At 45.3% G+C, this 19,671-nt stretch overlaps 3 non-coding genes across 3 annotated transcripts; 2 read left to right on the plus strand and 1 right to left on the minus strand.

Moving 5' to 3' along the window:
- Positions 1-4,012: 4,012 nt before the first annotated feature.
- Positions 4,013-4,084, plus strand: trnaa-ugc (transfer RNA alanine (anticodon UGC)). The gene has a single exon. It is a non-coding gene; the product is annotated as a tRNA-Ala (tRNA).
- Positions 4,085-16,073: 11,989 nt separating this feature from the next.
- On the plus strand, positions 16,074-16,146 carry trnak-uuu (transfer RNA lysine (anticodon UUU)). Its single transcript has one exon. It is a non-coding gene; the product is annotated as a tRNA-Lys (tRNA).
- A 2,460-nt stretch (positions 16,147-18,606) lies between these two features.
- On the minus strand, positions 18,607-18,688 carry trnal-uag (transfer RNA leucine (anticodon UAG)). The gene has a single exon. It is a non-coding gene; the product is annotated as a tRNA-Leu (tRNA).
- Positions 18,689-19,671: the final 983 nt, after the last annotated feature.

Consider the following 19,671-nt stretch of genomic DNA (forward strand, 5'->3'; position numbering starts at 1 on the left):
AAGTTGTAACTGAATGCTCTCAAATAACTCTAACTGCTGAACCTAAAGTTGAATTATCAGTAGATGGAAAATCTGCTGAACTCTTAGGGGACACAGGTGCAACAGTTTCCACCATTAATAAGTCAGATGCTAACCGTGTAGGATTAGTTCCTACTTCTGAAAATATAAAAACAGTAGCAATTGCTGGAGTAACTATGCAAAGTCCATTGGAGCACCAGCCAAAGTTCAGTTTGGACTCATTTCATGAGAGCATCCATTTGTAATCACTGATAACTCACCAAGTAATCTATTGGGTCGGGATTTGTTCACCAAGTGGAGTGCAACTATTCATTGTTCTCCTGAAGGCGTTCATAGCACAGTCCCTGACCATGATTCTGAATGCTTCTTCAACATGCTACAGGCTGTAAATACAGGATGCTATTATTCTCTCATGTACTCCTTTTCAATCAGATGCTGATGGTGTCCTGGATTCAGACGGATGATTTCTTAGCAGGAAAAGAAGACCTGCCAGATCATTCCAGGTTAACAGGTTTACAAGACCTCCATGTAACTCTACATGTTGATATGACAGGAACGGATGTTGCCTACTTCAAACTGTTAGACCCAAATATGGGATCACAATTCTCTGTGTTCTCAGATACTTTGGCAAGAACCCCAAAAGGTGTTTTCTATTTACCAAACGTTGGAGGTTTGGCTTTGTCACTGTTTCAGGTTGATAAAACCTCGCCCCATATTTCCGTGGCTGTTGTAGAAGGAATAGAAGCACAACGACTCGGCCCTGTAGCACATCCCGTGACTCACAATTCCCCAGAGGAAGGGTTTTTATGATGACATCATGTGTGTACATGTGTGTATGTATATATATATGTTTTGACTCTACACATGGACACAAACTGTCCTGTTGCATGTGGCTGTATTGTTATTGGAAGACAAGTCATGGCCAGATAGTTCATCAGTCGGGGTGGGGCGAGAAGATGAGGTTGCAGTATGTTAATTGGAAAATCGTGTGTGTCTGTGTGTGTGGTTGTGTGGTTGTGTGTTATGGTTCACAAAATAAAGGAAAGACGATTAAGTCCCATTTATGTTTATTATGATTGTAATTAATTTACCAAGAAAAGGGTTTCAGTCGGCTCACAAAAATATCTGCAGCCTGAGAAATAGAATAACAGAAGTGTCCCAACTCTTGTCCTTGGATATCCGTCTATTGGCAAGATCACAAACTCACCTTGATGATACATTCAATGAGGATGCACTGGGAATCCAGGGGTACAATATTTTTACAAGAGACAGGAACAGCTATGGAGGAGGTGGAGCAGTTTATGTACAAAATCACATTCCAGCAAAAGAAAGATTGGATTTGATGGCTGCAATACTGAAGTGATCTGGGTGCAAATCAGTCTACCTCATGTTCAACCATTGCTTGAAGGGTGTGTCCAGACCACCAAGTGCAAGGTTTCATGTTAGATAGAGGACGCCATCTTGATCGAGACATTTATTTGCCTGGAGACACAAACATAGATTGGAACTGGTCCACTTCAAGAGAAGCTGCGATGCAAGAATATGTAATTGAACACAGATGGTGGAAAGATCAACAAGAGTGTTCTAGGAAAGATGGTGCGAAAGTGAAACATGCACAGACCACATACTCCCAAACTGGAGCTGTTTCTGTTCCAAAGCATTATCTAGACCAGTGGGGTGTTCTGATCAGAACCGAGTGGTAACTGCAAGGAAAGGACATGCTCCTCTAAGAAAATATACAGTCAGGAATATGAAATCACCCTGGGTGGACACAGAACTAAGAGAAGCAGTGAGATGGAGAAATGAAGCAAAACAGGCAGCGATAATATCTGGTTTTGAATCGGATTGGCAAATCTATACAGAAATTAAGAAATTATGTTACTTCTCGGGCTGCACGGTGGTGCAGTGGTCAGCACTGTGGCCTCACAACAAGAGGGTTCCAGGTTTGAGTCCCGGCTCGGGCGTGGGATCTTTCTGTGTGAGTCTCCATGTTCTCCCTGTTCCTGCGTGGGTTCTCTCTGGTACTCCGGCTTCCTCCCACCGTCCAAAGACCTGCAATTGGGGACGAGGCTGATTGATTCTCTAAATTGACCGTAGGTATGAATGTGAGTGTGAATGGTTGTCCGTCTCTCTATGTTGGCCCTGCGATGGACTGGCGACCTGTCCAGGGTGAACCCCGCCTTTCGCCCGTTGACGCTGGGATAGGCTCCAGCCCCCCCGTGACCCTTAATGTGTAGGAATAAGCAGAAGAATCCGATGGATGGATGTTACTTCTCTTTCTTCTTTTTATTACTATTCACCACAACTGGGTTCCATTTGCAGTCGTTCAAAATAATAAAAACACAAGAACACACCTGAGGTTCCTTTTTAGCTGGAATTTTCCTTTCAGAGCTTTCAGAGTGAGGAGAAGGATTTTAAACTCTGTTCTGGATTGGTGATGTGGTCTCTCCTCCTAGTTCCTGTCTATGCACGTGCAGCTGCATTCTTGAGCAGCTGCAGTCTTGAAGGGGAGGTTCACTTTTCTGGACCTTTGGCCTTCCCAGCTCACCCAGGGTGCTCCCAGCAACTGGAGACAGTTTTGGACCCATTGGGTCTGGTCCTGCTGACGCTATCTGCAATGCTAGTGCTAGCGCGAGTAGATAGGCCTGCCATTTAAATACCATCTTACTCACTCCACAGCACATTCCAGGCGACTGAAATAAAACTCCAGAATATCAATTTAAAGTGTTTGTTGATAGAATCATTCTGGGGAGGAAACTTTTAGTATATTGCGGTTCTTTTTGAGGGACAAACCTCAGATTTCAGGTGAAATTTTACCTCTCCTCTAGTCGGTAGAAGTGGGCTCACGTTACAGCTTCAGAGGACTGATATGCTACTGACTGAATGTATTCCTCAGCCATTGGTGAGTCGGCCGATATTTATCTATAATATATATTTATATATCCAGTAACTTCTACCAGTGCTGTCTCTGTGCTGGGCTCTAAAACCAGGCTGAAACCCTCAAATCAACTCTTGCTATGGAGGAAGTCACTCAGCTGATTAGCAGCTGCTTTCTCCAGGATTTTAGAGAGGAGGGGAGGTCAGCTATCAGTCCATAGTTGGCTAGAACCTCAGGGTATCCACAGCTTCCCTGACCAGGACTTGAACCCTAGGCCGCAGCGGTGAGAGCACCGAATCCTAGCCACTAGACCATCAGGGACCACACTGAGCTCTCCAACAACAGACACTATAGACAATGACTCAAGAACACAGGACTCTGTTGTCTCAGCTTGAGATGCAGAGGGTCCACCAAGACCACCAGACACCTCAGCCCCCTAAAGACAGTCCACCCCCAGGATCCTGCCCCCCTCTGCTCCAACTCAGCCCTCCATTCATAACTGACTTTGTCTCAGTCTCTTCACAATGCCAGTCACTGAAACACTGACAATGTGATGGGGCTTCCTGTCTTTACTGCATTTTCTTCAAGGCTCACAACTGCTACTTCCTACAGTCGTTTCTACTGTGTACTTGTACTACCAGTTGTTATGAGCAACTGTGGATTTCTAAATATTCCAGTCCTCAGTTTGCAACTGTATTGTGATGATGGGTCAGTTTAGAGCTGTCAATCAATGTTAATAATTGATCTTAGCATCTGGAGATTATTTTAGGAACACAAATACTTTTACTTCATTCTAAGGATGAGCAGACGTTCAATATAATTCTCATTTCCTGGTCAAAGACTCCTGCTAGTCAGAGAGGATCTGGGCTGGATTGGAAAGCTTCTGAGAGGAAAACCTTCACTCTGGACTGGACTGAGAACGGAGCAGCCTCAGCTTCCTGGAGCCTGACTTGCCTCTGTGGTCTAAGGCTGTGTGGGCTGACATCACAGTGAAACTCCTGAGATCACAGAGCCTTTGAGATCACAGGCTGACTTCCTTTTTTCTCTAAAATGAAGAATAAAAATGTTGTGTCTGTGTTTGTGTTCCTGCATCAGTTAAACAGTGACTTTGACAGAGGGAATGTAGCTCAGTGGTAGAGCGCATGCTTTGCATGTATGAGGCCCCAGGTTCAATCCCTGGCATCTCCAGCTGGTCCTTTGGAGCCTTCATCTTAACAGCTAAATTGATCCTTAAATGTGACAACAGTTGATAACAAACTACCAGAAGAGAAACCAGTCTGTTGCATATCAAAGTATTTGTAGCAGGGTCAGTGTGACTGTGAGCCTTCATCGTCAGCATGAAGGAGCTGGTTTTATTTTTGCTGGGGACATCCCACACACAGCTGCTCTCAGTTCCAAATGTGTGTGTCCTCACTCCTCCGTCCTCCTGCTGCCCTCAGAATACAGACACAATTCAACCTGGCAAGTTTGGAGCATAGAAGTGCTCCTGAAGAGATGTGTGTCAGCCCACAGCTGGCTGTTCTTACCTGGAACCTCAAGATGAAACTGCTTCCACAGATTGGAAATGAATCTGATGTTGACTTTTGGACAAATCACCTGTTCATCAGTTCATCATCACTTCCATCCATTTCTACTGCTTATCTTGTTATAGAAAGGAGTCTATCTGCTGTGTGACGGAGGCAGTTACTGTGAGCTGCTGCATGTCTCAGTGTGTGTGTGGGGGGGGGGGCTGTGTGTGACTGGTCGGCTGCCAAGGATTATTGATGAGATCAATCATGATCAGCTCTGAGATCACGGCACAGAAGAAGGAGACTTTTTGATTTTTGGGGGTTCAGTTTCTAAGTCAGACACATCATCACAATTTGAAGTTTTCCTCCAGTAAAAAACAAAACAACACAAAACCAAACAAAAACATGATTTGACTTTTGATGTCTGCATTTTTTGGAAATTGTGAGTCCAACAAGCAGGAGGCCGTTTGAGCTTGGAAACTGTGAAGCATCACCAGTAACTGCTGGTTAATTTACAGGTGTTTCCTCCAAAAAGTTTAAAATGAACTCGATGCTGAATCCCTCGTCATCATCACTGAGCTGCAGAACTGGTCCATGCAGGAGGCTGAGCAGGTCTTCCTCTCTGGTCCAGTGTCTCAGACATCTGCTGCAATGTCTCAGAATACTGCCAGTGCAATGAAGAGAGTGTTGGCTGACTAAAATGGCAATGCCAGAAAACAGCAGCATGACATTTTTGTAGATGTTTGCGTCCAGGTATGAAGGTAGAATGACAGGCCCAATGTACAGTAAAACATCCTAAATCCGGTTGCTTTCCACCTATCAAGTTCCCTCAGTGTTCAGGTTTCCTGGCAAATTCTACAGGAGTATGATTGCGTAAACCTGTCAAACAGTCAGACATCCGGTTGACAAGGCCGGCAGGTAAAGGGAATTTGAGAGGCCCCCTAAGCCAAATGTTCAGAAGTGTCCTTACAGCACCCAAGCACACTGAATGCATAAAATCACCTGGGACCTGAGATACCATCCCTATGCTTAAAAAAAACACGATGGCAGCAGATTGTACAATAAAACATTTTATCGTGCATTTTGTTCAAAACCTGACCATAAAATGGCTCGTCATTGAGAGTCTAAACATAAAGATAGGCCAGATGTGGCTGGAGCAGTTGCATTCCTAAAAGGCTCTAAAGAGCGAAGGATTCAGTTGGCTATCTTAAGGAATAGGGGGAACCGTATCCACAATGGTGACGTCCTCAAACAGGGAAAAGGACTGAAGGGTGACTGTCTCATTCAGGTTCAACCCTTTGTTAGACTCTATTAAGTCACTGACTCCCAAACTCTGTAATCCTCCTTAGTAGCTTTGGTTATTGATGATCTGCAATGGTTAGTGGGGGTGGAGCCTATCCCAGCAGCCTTCAGGTGAGGGGCGGGGTTTATCCTGGACAGGTCACCAGTCCATGGCAGGGCCAACACATAGAGACAGATTGATTATAAAAATGTTCATCCCCAGTTTGAAGTTAGAGACAGGATTTAAGTGTGGAAGGTTTTTGTATCTTCAATTTAATTCTAAGTGTTGTAAACTGTTTCTAACAAACTCTACTGTTCAACAGTCAAAATGTTTTCTAACCAAGCTGAATGCTCTCATATACTTTTCAAAGTTGAGTTTCTTTCATGTCCTCCTGAGATCAAAGACAGAATTCTAGGTACAAATAAATAAACAATAAAAGCCCTGATGACATCATCATCAATTCTGTCTTTGATCTGGAGGCTCTTGCTTTCTTGCTTCAAATAAAAACCATTGTTCGAGGGAAAAATCTGCATATAAACACACAAACAAACACACACACAGACACTCTCTCACACACACACACTCACACACACACACACACACACACACACACACACACACACACACACACACACACACTCCCAGTCACTAACCCATATTTTCATCACTTAAACACCACTGGAGTATTGAAAGAGATTCCACATGTTGGTCAACCAGAGAAGCTCCAACTGGTGAAGGTCATCCAACCCTGCATGAAGGTCAACCTCCATCATCTGCTGCTCATTAGCAGGGACTTAGCTCCAATGGTAGAGTGCTAGCTTAGCATGTGAGAGGTAGAGGGATCCATGCCCTCCTTCTCAGAATACTTTAACTTGTTCTGTTGATCAGAGGAGCTGCTGGGTGATGAATGCTGATGTTTGTCCACTGCTGTGATAAAGTGTCCCCTGTTACTGAGATGAGGACGAACACCTGCTCAGGTCAAAGCTGCAATCAAACCAGGGACTCTGAACCTCCCACACAGTGAAGGAGTTTGTCCTGCAGGTTGATGGACGCTTTGAAATTCCTTCAACATTGATTACTTTCCTGTCTCCTGCTGAATCAGCATCCAGAACCTGGTCAAGAGGAGGCTGAGAGCTCAGGAGGTGATGTGACGGCTGGTTGGACAACTCAGCAGTTGGTTTGAATTCTGATTTCCACCTCTTTTTAACAGATCCACATTTCAAAACAACCAGGTTTATTTGGCTCCTTTCTTTTAGCAGAGGATGGTTTTGATCCATCAACCGCTGGTTCTGGCCCAGCTCTCTTCCTCTGCTCCTCTCTGCTCTACCATCTATTGAACAGGTCTTGATTTAGGAGAGCAGGATTGAGACAAGAACAGGAATGTGAGTGTTGAAGGTTCACAATTTGGCTCTGAAGCCTCAGCAGGTAAAGATTCATCTCTTATTTCAGAGGTGATTTGAAGAATTCATTGTTGCTGAACTGTTGATGCTTCAGTCTCTGGACGTTCACTGGTGGAATGTTTGTGGGTCAGAGGTGAAAAGAGGACAAGTGATGTCATCACCTCCAGCTGAGACCTGCCAGGTGGTCCTGCTTCATTCAACTCTGGTGCCTCTGCCACTGTCCTGACTGGTGAGGCTGACAGCAGGTTCTCTCTCATCTAAACTCTCTGTTTACAATGGAGGCTGAAATCCTTGTGATTGGTGGTTCAGTCATCAGGTCTGTTGAACTCCCAGGTGCCATCACCTGCTGTCTTCCTGGTGCCAAAGTTGTGGACATTATTGAATGTTTGAGGGTCAGAGGTGAAAAGAGGACAAGTGCACCTGTTGTGTGTGATGGGGCACCAGCATGGAGGAAGTTGTCAAACATTTCCAGCTAAACAGCAGGAAACTTCATGTAAAGAATTAAAATGATTTACTTCAGTGTTTAACTCCCAGGCCTCTGTAATAAAACCCAAGGAACAACTGACCACCTCACCATGACTTCACCCTGATAACCAGGAGGTAACCTGGTAGTCAGAGCAGCGGTGCTCAGGGCTGTGGACTCAGAGGAGGGTTCTTCTTCTGGTCCTGGGTTTGAAGACATCAGCAGCCTTGTTGGAGTCAACTGGGATGTTCCTCTCAACAGACAGCAGCATTAAATCAGAGAGCCTGTCTGCTCCATGGCTCCTCCTGAGCTGGTCCTGGATCAGCTTCAGTTTGGAGCGTCACCGTTACACTGGAGCAGAGGTCACTGGCAGTGCTGCATATACTGGGAGGAGCCTGTGGCTCTGGGTACACTGTGCCCATGTTGTTGGCTTGAAGGCAGCTCAGCGTTACTGCACATTGTTGAGTGACAAAAACAGCCAACACCTCCAGCACAGAGAGGAGAGACCTGCCACACCTCTCCAGAGACCTGGGACATGATGGCAGTGGTGGGATTTGAACCTACACCTCCTCAGAGACTGGAGCCTTAATCCAGCACCTTAGACCACTCAGCCACACTACCTTACTGAGCTGTTTCGTGAGTTGGTCTGCTAAAGGCATGTTGAAGAGGAAGTAACAATGATTTCAAACTTATTCTGAAGGGTGACCCCTTCCCTCCACGGTCACAGGAAGTGACGACAGCGCCGCTAGAAGAAGCCAGGAAAGAAATGGAAAAAGGACTCAATTTAAACAGAGCCTTTCTACCTCAGCAGCCATGCTAGCAAACCCCCTTTTGTCTGGTTTGGACAGACAGACAGACAGACAAACAGACAGACAGACTACTTTATTAATCCCTTTTGGACGTTCCGCGAGGGAAATTCCACTCTCCTCAACATACACTCACAGCACTGTTACAATAGATTAGACTAAAAATAGCAAAGAAGAGAAAACAAAGACTATATATATATATATATATATATATATATATATATATATATATATATATGCATATATACACGTGCCTGTGCCTGTGTGTACCTGGATGGTTATGTATATATGCATAGTGACAGGAATAATCATAATATTAATTGTTCTTAATTGTTATTATAACAATAATAATAATAATAACACTAATAATGATGATGATATCATATAATAATGGTGATGATGATATAATATAATAAAATATAATAGTTATAATAATAATAAAAATAATAATAATAATAATAATAATAATAATAATAATGTACAGTCTCTTATATTACACGAGTGTCCGGTTGTTATTGGGTTAAGCTAATGGTGCTCAGCCCTCTCCTACAGTCCTTCTGTTGGCCCTCCCCCCCTCCAGTGAGGAGTTTAACAGTTTAATGGCTCGGGGGATGAAGGAGTTCTTCAGTCTGGTTGTTGTTTGGTGACTGTGGATGAACACACAGGAGAAGTTGAGCATGAATCTGTGTTCCTGTTCACTTGAATACATGCAGGAGTGTGAGGTGGAAATACTACTGTTTATTTTTGTTCTGATTTCAGAACTGTTGACACAACGGTGTCAGATTAAAGCATCTCCACCTTCCAGATGCTGGTCTCCTTCTGGGGTCCTGACTGACCTCCATCTTGTGTTCTGGATCCACCTGAACCCAGCAGCTCCAGATCCCTTCACTCCCTTACAGGGATAGAAAATGGCTGCTGGATGGAAGTCCCCCAACTGTGGCTGTTCTGAAACTCTTCTCCTCAGTCACTCCTGAGTTGACACTGAGATGGAAACTCTGGACCAAGTCAGATCAGCTGTTCTGAACCTGATACTCAATCAGTTGTGAGTATGTTCACCTTGAGTGTCACATGTGTACAACCATGACAAAATGACATCATCAATGGAGCCCTGATACCACGAATCACCATGACAACAACAAACAAAATAACAAGTTATTTCACTTCAATTCACTGAAACAAGACCTTCATATATTTATGATGACATCACCAATATGAGCCTTCCCAGTCTGTCAGGGGGTAGAATTCAGTCACCACCAATGACATCAGAGTCAGAGTTTAGAGATCAAAGACAGACATTAAAGTCTCTCTGATAAAACAAAAATATAGTGTAGTACACTGGAAAAGAATATTGCAGTATATTAAATATGATGTTTCCATGGAGGGGCAGTTTGACTTTTTATTCTTGGATGCATTTATATTTTAGAATCAGAAAGGCAGTTACAATGACATCATCAAGACAAAACCTGGTGTTACAAAGGTGAGGTGAACAATTTTAACAGTCAATCCCAAATTTAGGCCTGAAGTTAGAAAATAATATTAGCTGGCTAGCAACATTAGCTAGTTAACGTTAGCAAGCTGGTGATATTTAGCACCATCAACTAGTTAAACAAGGTCAACAGCTGTTATGATGATGGTCACATGATTTAACCTTCCTCCTGTGTGACCTGTTGGAGGTTTTAAATGCAGCAAAGAAGCACATCAATTTGTTGACTGCATCAAGTCTTTCTGACTTTGTCAAGAACCTCTAGTTAAACCAAATCAAACCAACAAATGTTGTTCACTGAATGATCAAATAGTGAGGGTCTGTCTGGACCAGTTATCAAAATAAGATGATAAAGCAACATACAGAGCCAAACCTGGAGTCAGAAGTGCACTGTCAGCAACACTGCCAGCAGCTCCTCTCCCAGTCATGGGAGCTTCAGGGACTCTCATCAGCCTCGTTCTCCCATCGACCTGCACAACAACACAACAAACAAAGACCATCCTTGATGTGTCTGCATAGAATGCATTTGTGTTGTGGACCCACATCCACCAAGAGTGCAACAGCGTCCTCCTCAGCAGCCCTGCCTCAACACCAACCAGAACAGCCACAGCCACAACCCCACTCAGGATCTGGTTCCAGAAGAAAGAGGTGTCAGGACTGCCCAAGCAGTCAGGACAGCAGGACAAACGGATTGTGCTTCAACTGCAGGAAACATTTCTGGAAAGAACACTCAGAAGTGTCACACATGCATCTAAACACAAACAATCAATCAATCAATCAATATTTCCATGGATAAGGAAGCCTAACAAGGTCACCAAGAGATGGAAACAACTTGGAGGATAGAAAACTGTTTTAGTTTATTTGACAGCTGATTGAAGACGTGGGTCAAAACTGACCGTTACCATAGAGATGGGAACAGAAAGCTGACACAAGAGGAAGGTTCCAGCTCTGAAAAAGGAGTTTGATCAAAATCTTGAACTGACAGCAGAAATATCCTTTTGTATGTTGACCTTTGTTGACAGAAGTCACTTTAGCTTGGCAGTGAAAAGAATGGCTGCTAGCTTGACAAAGAACTGCACAAACCAGGTTCAAGCTGGACTTTGGACCCTGGTATCTGCAACGACTCCATCAACTCCTAATCTAGTAGCTCTGCTGGGTCCAACTATTTTACAGAACATTTGACAGACCTGTGGAGCAGTGAGGACACACAAGAGTTGATCACATGATCCACTGAAGCGCCATTTTACCTGCCACTGAGGTCACCAACATGAGCTGGAGTTGGGACTCTTGAACTGAACCTGGTATCACAGCAACACCTACTGCTGCAAAATGGAACAGCAACATTGAACCCAAGTACAGGATTGGAGGGAGACTGATGGTCGCTGTTTGGGTTTTTGAAGAACAAGGAGGGCGTGGCTTCAAGTTGGATTCTCAGAGACTATTTCCCCAACCTCTACATTGGAATCTACACTGTCATCCAGTCATGTGACTGAAGTCATCCAGTCATGTCAGTGATGTCACTCTGCAGGACTGTCATTGCCGTCACATTCTAGAAAAGAATCCAGACTCCACATTTATGGGGCAGTTTTGGTCTTTAAACACTTGACAGTTCCAGGAGATTTAGTCTGGCTCAAGATCTTCAGATCAACCCAGGACAGAAGGCTATGACTCCATTGGATTGTGTAGTTGGAGCATTCAGAGATCTGGTGGATCTCAGTAGGAGCTGTATTTATCCACTGAATGATCCTGGTCAATGTGATCCTGCTCCTTCATCTCTAAGGCTGACAGAGCAGGAAGACCTGACTGAGAAGAAAGCTGCCCTTGAGCAGCTTCAGTCTCTGTGTGACAACACACAGACAGAAAACCAGAACTTGAGGGAACAAGTTTCTACTCTTGAACGTGAGAATAAAAGAGCAATCCAGGAGCTCCAGAACCTCACTGCTGTGGTGGCCAACCTCAAAACGGTCCAGGACAAGAACCAGACTCAGATAGAAGATCTGAACGCAACAGTCCACAGTCTTCAGTGTGAGGGGAGGAAGGTTGATGGAGAGAACAATGAGCTCAGAAAAGAGCTGACCCAGGTTCAGTCTCTGAGGGAGAGTGAACAGATGGAGATGAAATGTCTTGAGGAAGACCTGACTGAGAAGAAAAGTGCACTTGATCAGCTTCAGTCTCTGTGTGACAAGAGATGGACAGAAAACCAGAAATGGTGGGGACAGGTTTCTAGTCTTGGACAAGAGAAGATTATTGCATATCAGCTGGTAGAGAACATGTCTGCCATGGTGGGCAACCTTGAATCTGTGAGGGAGGAGAACCAGACTCAGATCAGAGACCTGAACACACAAGTCCACAATCTTCAGCTTCAGGTGAAGATGGTTTACAAGGAGAAGTGTGACCTCAAGTGTGAGCTCAACTCCATCCAGGCAGAGAAGAACAAAATGAGAGAAGAACTCACTGAGAAGAAGATGACTCTTGAACAGCTGAGATCTCAGAGTGAGGAGAGAGAGGAAGAAAATGGATGTTTGAGGAGACGAGTTTCTACTGCATCTCAGGAGACAGAGACCTTCACTGCAGAGTTGGCCCACCTCGAATCAAGGAAGGACCAGGACCCCACAAAGAGTGAGAGTCTGAACGGTGTAGTTCAGAGTCTTCTATGTGCAGTGAGAACAAAAAAGAAGAAAAGGAACAGTGCTCAGTGGGAAATCCTGGGAAATCTTCATGATTTAAAAAGCTGTTTGAAAGAGGAAAATCATGACCTTCAAGTGAAGGTCCAGCAAACTTCTGAAGAGCAAGCAGACTCTCCCCTACGTCCAGCCAGAGAAGAGCAAGCAGACTCTCCCCGACGTCCAGCCAGAGAAGAGCAAGCAGACTCTCCCCGATGTCCAGCCAGAGAAGAGCAAACAGACTCTCCCCTACGTCCAGCCAGAGAAGAGCAAGCAGACTCTCCCCTACGTCCAGCCAGAGAAGAACAAGCTGACTCTCCCCTACGTCCAGCCAGAGAAGAGCAAACAGACTCTCCCCTATGTCCAGCCAGAGAAGAGCAAACAGACTCTCCCCTACGTCCAGCCAGAGAAGAGCAAACAGACTCTCCCCTACATGCAGCCAGAGAAGAGCAAACAGACTCTCCCCTACGTCCAGCCAGAGAAGAGCAAGCAGACGCTCTCATATGTTCTTCTGCAGAGGAGCGATGGGATTCTGCTGCATGTCCTGCAACTGAAAAGCAGAATGATGGGGGCACCCTGGAGACTGGACCTGCTACGGGTCAAACCAGAGGTCTACTGAGCCGTGAGACATCTGGTGTAGAAGATGCTCTGTTTATGTTCATAGTTTCTTCTTTGTGTGCTTTTCCTCAACTTTGTTTTCTTTGTTTGTTATATATGATGATACCTTGATCACCACAGCAGTTGATCCCAGCTTGATTAGCTGAGTGCTTTGCAGTCTAAAGCACTTTAGTGATACCTGTGGGGTCCCTTATCCTCACTGACCACAGGGATTCAGCCTCAGTGAAGGAGAGTGAACCTTCCAGGTTGCAGCTCCTAGACTCTGGAACGCTCTCCCACTGGACATGAGGACGCTGAGGACGCCTTCAGAAAGAAGCTAAAGACCCATTTGTTTAGTAATATTATTGTTCATGATGGAATCGTCCCTCTGTACCTGCCCACACAGGTCAAGAGGTCAACTGATTCCCTGTTTAAAACAGCTCTTCATCACATGGATGTCCATCCCAACAGTCAGAGCTCACAGATGCTCCTATTCCTTCCAGTGGGAGGCGCTACGAGTGACTGATGAGGGTCAGGGGGGTCAGGCTAGTCCAGATAGTGGGTCTGTATGAGGTTGTTAGGGAGGGATAAGGTAGTGGCAGAGTTCAGGCTGTAGTTGTGCTCCAACAGTTGAGACAGGGCAGGACAAAAAATGACATCCTGATGGCGTTAGGAGTGATTCTTACAAGAACCAATCAATAAAAGTGGGTGGTGACCTGCTCATGTGACGCTTGTGTTGATGATTACTGGGTCTCCTCCATGCTCATTTATCATGAATGAATCCCTCTGAGTAAAACACCTGATGACTCCTGAGTTGGTTCACAAAATGTGTGAATGTGTGTTTGTGTGTGTGTTTGTGTGTGTGTGTGTGTGTGTGTGTGTGTGTGTGTGTGTGTGTGTGTGTGTGTGTGTGCAAGTGTGTGTGTGTGTTCCAACTGGAAGGAAACTGAATAATAACCAGACTAACTTTTGTCATGGACCAAATCTGGTTGACTCACTAAATTCATAACTGAAGTGATTATTTAATCAATAAACAGAACATTTGTCAAAAGTCATGATCAAATTAATGGAAAATCTGAGCAACGAGGGTTTAAAAATGTTCCAATGAGCCAAACCAATGTTGACAGTTAAAAGAAGCCAATGTGGGAGGATTCTTTCTGTCTCAGCAGTAAAGACTAATCCCACAGCTCACGTGAAGCATCAGGTCCTCTGTGAGAGGTGGGAATCCAACCAGGGACCTTTGGATCCACACCAGTCTTCCCTGACCTCATAGAAACTGGAACATTTTAACAAATAAATTCAAATTCAACTCAGCAGCAACTCTAGAACAGTTGCTAACTTGCTAATTCCTGTTAGCTCCAGATCAGACAATGCAGGCTCACCTTCACGCTTGGTTGTACGACCGCCACCAGTTGAAGCTTCTCTGGTTCAACAAACTCTGGGGACTCAAGACACAAGTCAGCACCGGTGCAGGTCCAGATCCAGATGTTAGCTGAGGGGGACAATGGCTTAAGGGAGCTCCAGGTAGCTGGTTTGAACTGGTCCCTCATCTCTGTGAGTAGAAACCATCTGAGGTGGAGGGGGAAGATCTGCTTTGACCTCCTGATCTCCCAGTAAAGCCAGTATAGATGTTGAGCTTGGAGGAGTTGATGGCCTCCTTCATCTTCTTGTTGGAGATGTTTGCTAAACTCAGCACCACCACAGATCAGAGGAACGTCCACTGTCAGCTGGACACTGGAGTTTCTAGTGACCTGCAGGATCTTAGTTGTGGTGGCAGCAGGCCTGTTCCAAGAGCTTTGCTCACATTCATGATCAGGCTTCATGATGGTTCTGGACCACTGAGTGATAGAAGCTGATCCTGGGGGTGGACTGTCTTTAGGGGGCTGAGGTGTGTGGTGGTCTTGGTGGACCCTCTGCATCTCAAGCTGAGACAACAGAGTCCTGTGTTCTTGAGTCATTGTGTATAGTCTCTTTTGTTGGAGAGCTCAGTGTGGTCCCTGATGGTCTAGTGGCTAGGATTCGGCGCTCTCACCACCGCGGCCCGGTTTTGATTCCTGGTCAGGGAATGATTTATTTAGAGGTTGAGGGAGAGGTGATCAGGTGGTCCACATGATGGTGGAGGTGATGAACTGTGAATCCATCATGGCTCCACTCTCACCCCCATTGTAGTGTTCTTGGTTCACTCTGCTATGGCCCCATGTTGAAGGGTGACTGTCTCATTCAGGTTCAACCCTTTGTTAGACTCTATTAAGTCACTGACTCCAGCAAGGACAAACTCTGTAATCCTCCTCAGTAGCTTTGGTTCCTTGCAGCACAGAAAGTCCATTCACTGATGTAGGAACTGGAAAACTTAGAGCTCCGTTCCTTCCTCCATTGAGCAGAATGAACAGAGAGCAGTTCCTCCTACAGTTCTCAGAAAGTCTGAGGGCACCAAAGAAAGGAGAGAAATGCAATCAATGTTGAATTCATTTACATTTCTTATATTTGATCAAAGATAGAACTTAATAAGCTGCCATCGACCTTGATGACCAACTCCTTCACTGTGTAGTTCAAAGTCCCTGGTTTGATTTGTGTCAGGACTTCAGAAGCTCCAATCCTCTCTCAGGTCCAGTGAGAGTGGAAGAGATTATAAATGACAGAAGCAGGGCCCTCACTCAGAACTGAACCAGCTCAGTTGGGAGAGCCTTAGACTGAAGATCTAAAGGTCCCTGGTCCGATCCCAGGTTTCAGCAGAGGAGCAGCATTGACTTTACTTTCCAGTGGAGGAACTGCAGACATGAAGGAAACTAACATCTTGTCCTGTGCATTCTTGTGACATTCAGGACATTTTTGGAGCCTCTTGTTGGATTTTGCCACAGAGAATCAGAGCCAATCAAAAGCATGGTGGACTTTAACATGGAGGACTGAACAAGTCAAGAAAGCATCAGTTTGACCTTCACAGGTGTTTCTTTTCCTGTCTCAATGCTGTAGAAAGAGCCTGAGTAGCTCAGACGGTAGAGCATCAGACTTTTAATCTGAGGGTCCAGGGTTCAAGTCCCTGTTCAGGTGCTGTGGAGGTTCCAGTGTTTGACAACATGGTACTGGATGAAGTTTAGTGTTGAACAAACTGTCAACATTAAAAGTAGAAGTGTTCTTGTCTTGCCACTGTGAGACAGTCGCTAGAAAAGTGACCACTAATAATTTCATGTGGCATGCAATTAACAAAAGACCACAAATAACACTGGTCAAGTCAGTTTTATTTGTATTGCACCAAATCACAACAAAAGTTCTCTCATGACTCTTTACTAGTAGAGCAGGTCTAGAACCAAACTCCTTCAATGAACCTCCACCCAACAATTCTCCATCAGCAGCACATCCTGCAACAGCAGCGACAAAAACCTTCCTTTTAACAGACAGGAACATCGAGCAGATCCAGGATCAGTGGGGACGGCCTTCTGCTTTGACCAGTTGGAGGGAAAGAGAGCAGGAGAGCAGGGCAGAGACAAAGACAGATAATGGAGGAAGACAGATATGCAGAAGGAAAGAGAGGGACAGAGATAAAGAGAGAGAGAAGTGAAGAGACTGATGGACAGACGGTGAGCAGGTGGAGCTATGGGTGGCAGCTTGAGCCTCTTCAGGTCTGCAGCCTCCTCCAGCAGCACCCACATCTGGGATGAGGGGAGCCTGAAGGCTCTGGAGAAGGAGACGAGTTAGTAATACATATGAGTATGATTTATGTATGACACATATAGGAGGACAGAAAGGAGGAGAGAGAAGCCCAGTGCACCATGGGAGATCCCCCAGCAGTCTAAGCCGATAGCAGCATATCTAAGGGCCAGCCTAAGCAGCCCAACTGTAAGCCTGATCAAAAAGGAAGGTCTTTCGTCTGCTCTTATAGGTCAAGAGGGTGTCTGCATCCTGGACTGAAACTGTGAGACGGTTCCACAGGAGGGGAGCCTGATAGCTGAAGGCTCTGGCTCCCAGTCTACTGTTAGAACTCTAGGAACCACCAGTAACCCTGCATCCTGGGAGTGAAGGGTTCTAGCTGGATAATATGGAACTATGAGCTCTGTCAGGTATGAAGGAGCCTGACTGTTAAGGACTTTGATGGTAGAAGGAGAATTTTGAATTCTCTTCTAAATTTGACAGGGAGCCATGCAGAGAGGCCAGTACAGGAGAGACATGGTCTCTTCTACTAGTTCTAGTCAGGCAGCAGTGTTCTGGACCAGCTGGAGAGTCTTTAGGGACCTCCTGGTGCAGCCTGATAGGAGGGAATTGCAGTAATCCAGCCTGGAAGTGACAAAGGCATGGAGTAGTTCTTCTGCATCTTTTTGAGACAGGATGTGTCTGATCTCAGCAATGTTTCACAAATGAAAGAAAGCAGTCCTAGAAATTTGCTGAATGTGGGCATGAAAGGACAGATCCTGATCAAAGAGAACTCCTAGGTTCCTTAGGGTGGTGCTGGGGGCCAAGGTGATACCTTCCAGGGTACCTGTCTCATTAGATAAACTTGTAAAGTGTCATGAGATAACTTCTGTTGGGATTTGGCACAAAATAAATAAAATTGACTTGACTTGATAGAATTAAATTTAAAGTAGAAAACTCTTCCCTCTTCAATCCTGTCCCTCAGTGTTGTAAACTGTTTCAAACAAATTCTACTGTTCAACAGTTCAAGTGTTTCTAATGAAGCTGAATGTTCTCCTCTACTTTCCTCAATTGGGTTTCTTTCATGTCCTCCTGAGATCAAAGACAGAATTCTAGCTACTGTCAAAGCCCTGATGACATCATCAGGAATTCTGACTTTGATCTGGAGACTCTTGCTTTAATCTGAATTTGATCCGGCTAATGTTTTAGTTTAGGTTGCATGATACCGACCACCTCATTTCTCCTGATGGACTGGTGACCTGTCCAGGGTGAACCCTGCCTCTTGAACAATGTCACCTGGGATCGCCCCCCCCCCCCCCCGTGACCCTTAAAGGATAAGAATAGAAAGTGGATGGATGACTTCTCCAGTAACGTCCTGCTCACATTGGTCTGTCTTCATTTTGACTCCTCCCACTGCCACAATGACCAGCCTTTATACTCTTGGTGACTGGGGCCCTGGTTGCTGCAGGCCTCAACACCAGCCTGTGGTTGTGAGCAGGGCAGAACAGAACTGACAGTATCTCCCATGCAGGACCTGGGTCAGCGCCTGGTGCCAGCTGGGGCACCGCTTTAACCTGGACCCCTGGAAGATCTTCTCCAGGAACTGGTCTTTTTCAATCGAAACAGCGTGAAACGTCAAGTAAAGAAATAGGATTATTTAATTCACAATGAGGCCTCTGTCATAAAACAAAATGAACAACTGACTACCTCACCATGACTTCACTCTGATAACCAGGAGGTAACCTGGTAGTCAGAGCAGCAGTGCTGAGGTCTGTGGACTCACAGGAGGATTCTTCTTCTGGTCACAGGTTTGAAGACCTCAGTGGAAGAGAGAGGAGAGGCAGTTAGAGACCTGCCACACCTCTCTAGAGACCTGGGACATGATGGCAGTGGTGGGATTTGAACCCACGCCTCCTCAGAGACTGGAGCCTAAATCCAGCGCCTTAGACCACTCGGCCACACTACCTCACTGAGCTATTCTCTGAGTTGGTCTGCTAAAGGAGTGTTGAAGAGGAAGTAACATCATGATATAAAACTTATTCTGAAGGGGGACCCCTTCCCTCCACGGTCACAGGAAGTGACAACAGCGCTGCTAGAGGCAGGAAAGAAATGGTAAAAGGACTCTATTTGTACAGAGCCTTTCTACCTCAGCAGCACTCAAGGAGCTGAACAATGTCCTCTCATTCACACACACTCACACACTGATGCTGAAGGCTGCAATGCAAGGAGCCAACCTACTCATCAGAAGTATTTAGGGGTTCAGTATCTTACTCAAGGACACTTTGACATGGTCACCAGGGGTAGTGAGGATGGAACTGGACACTGGTATCTGCAATGACTCCATCAACTCCTAATCTAGCAGCTCTGCTGGGTCCAACTATTTTACAGAACATTTGACAGACCTGGAAAAAGGAGTTTGATCAAAATCTTGAACTGCCAGTAGAAATGTCCTTTTGTATGTTTACCTTTGTTGACAGAAGTCACTTTAGCTTGGCAGTGACAAGAATGGCTGCTAGCTTGACAAAGAACTGCACAAACCAGGTTCAAGCTGGACTTTGGACCCTGGTATCTGCAACGACTCCATCAACTCCTAATCTAGCAGCTCTGCTGGGTCCAACTATTTTACAGAACATTTGACAGACCTGTGGAGCAGTGAGGACACACAAGAGTTGATCACATGATCCACTGAAGCGCCATTTTACCTGCCACTGAGGTCACCAACATGAGCTGGAGTTGGGACTCTTGAACTGAACCTGGTATCACAAGGACACCTACTGCTGCAAAATGGAACAGCAACATTGAACCAAGTACAGGATTTGAGGGAGACTGATGGTCGCTGTTTGGGTTTTAGAAGAACAAGGAGGGCGTGGCTTCAAGTTGGATTCTCAGAGACTATTTCCCCAACCTCTACATTGGCATCTACACTGTCATCCAGTCACGTGACTGAAG

The sequence above is a fragment of the Aulostomus chinensis genome, chromosome 1 (assembly GCF_037954235.1).
Source record: "Aulostomus chinensis isolate RoL2024-O1b breed Wild chromosome 1, RoL_Achi_v1.0, whole genome shotgun sequence".
Lineage (NCBI taxonomy): Eukaryota > Metazoa > Chordata > Actinopteri > Syngnathiformes > Aulostomidae > Aulostomus > Aulostomus chinensis.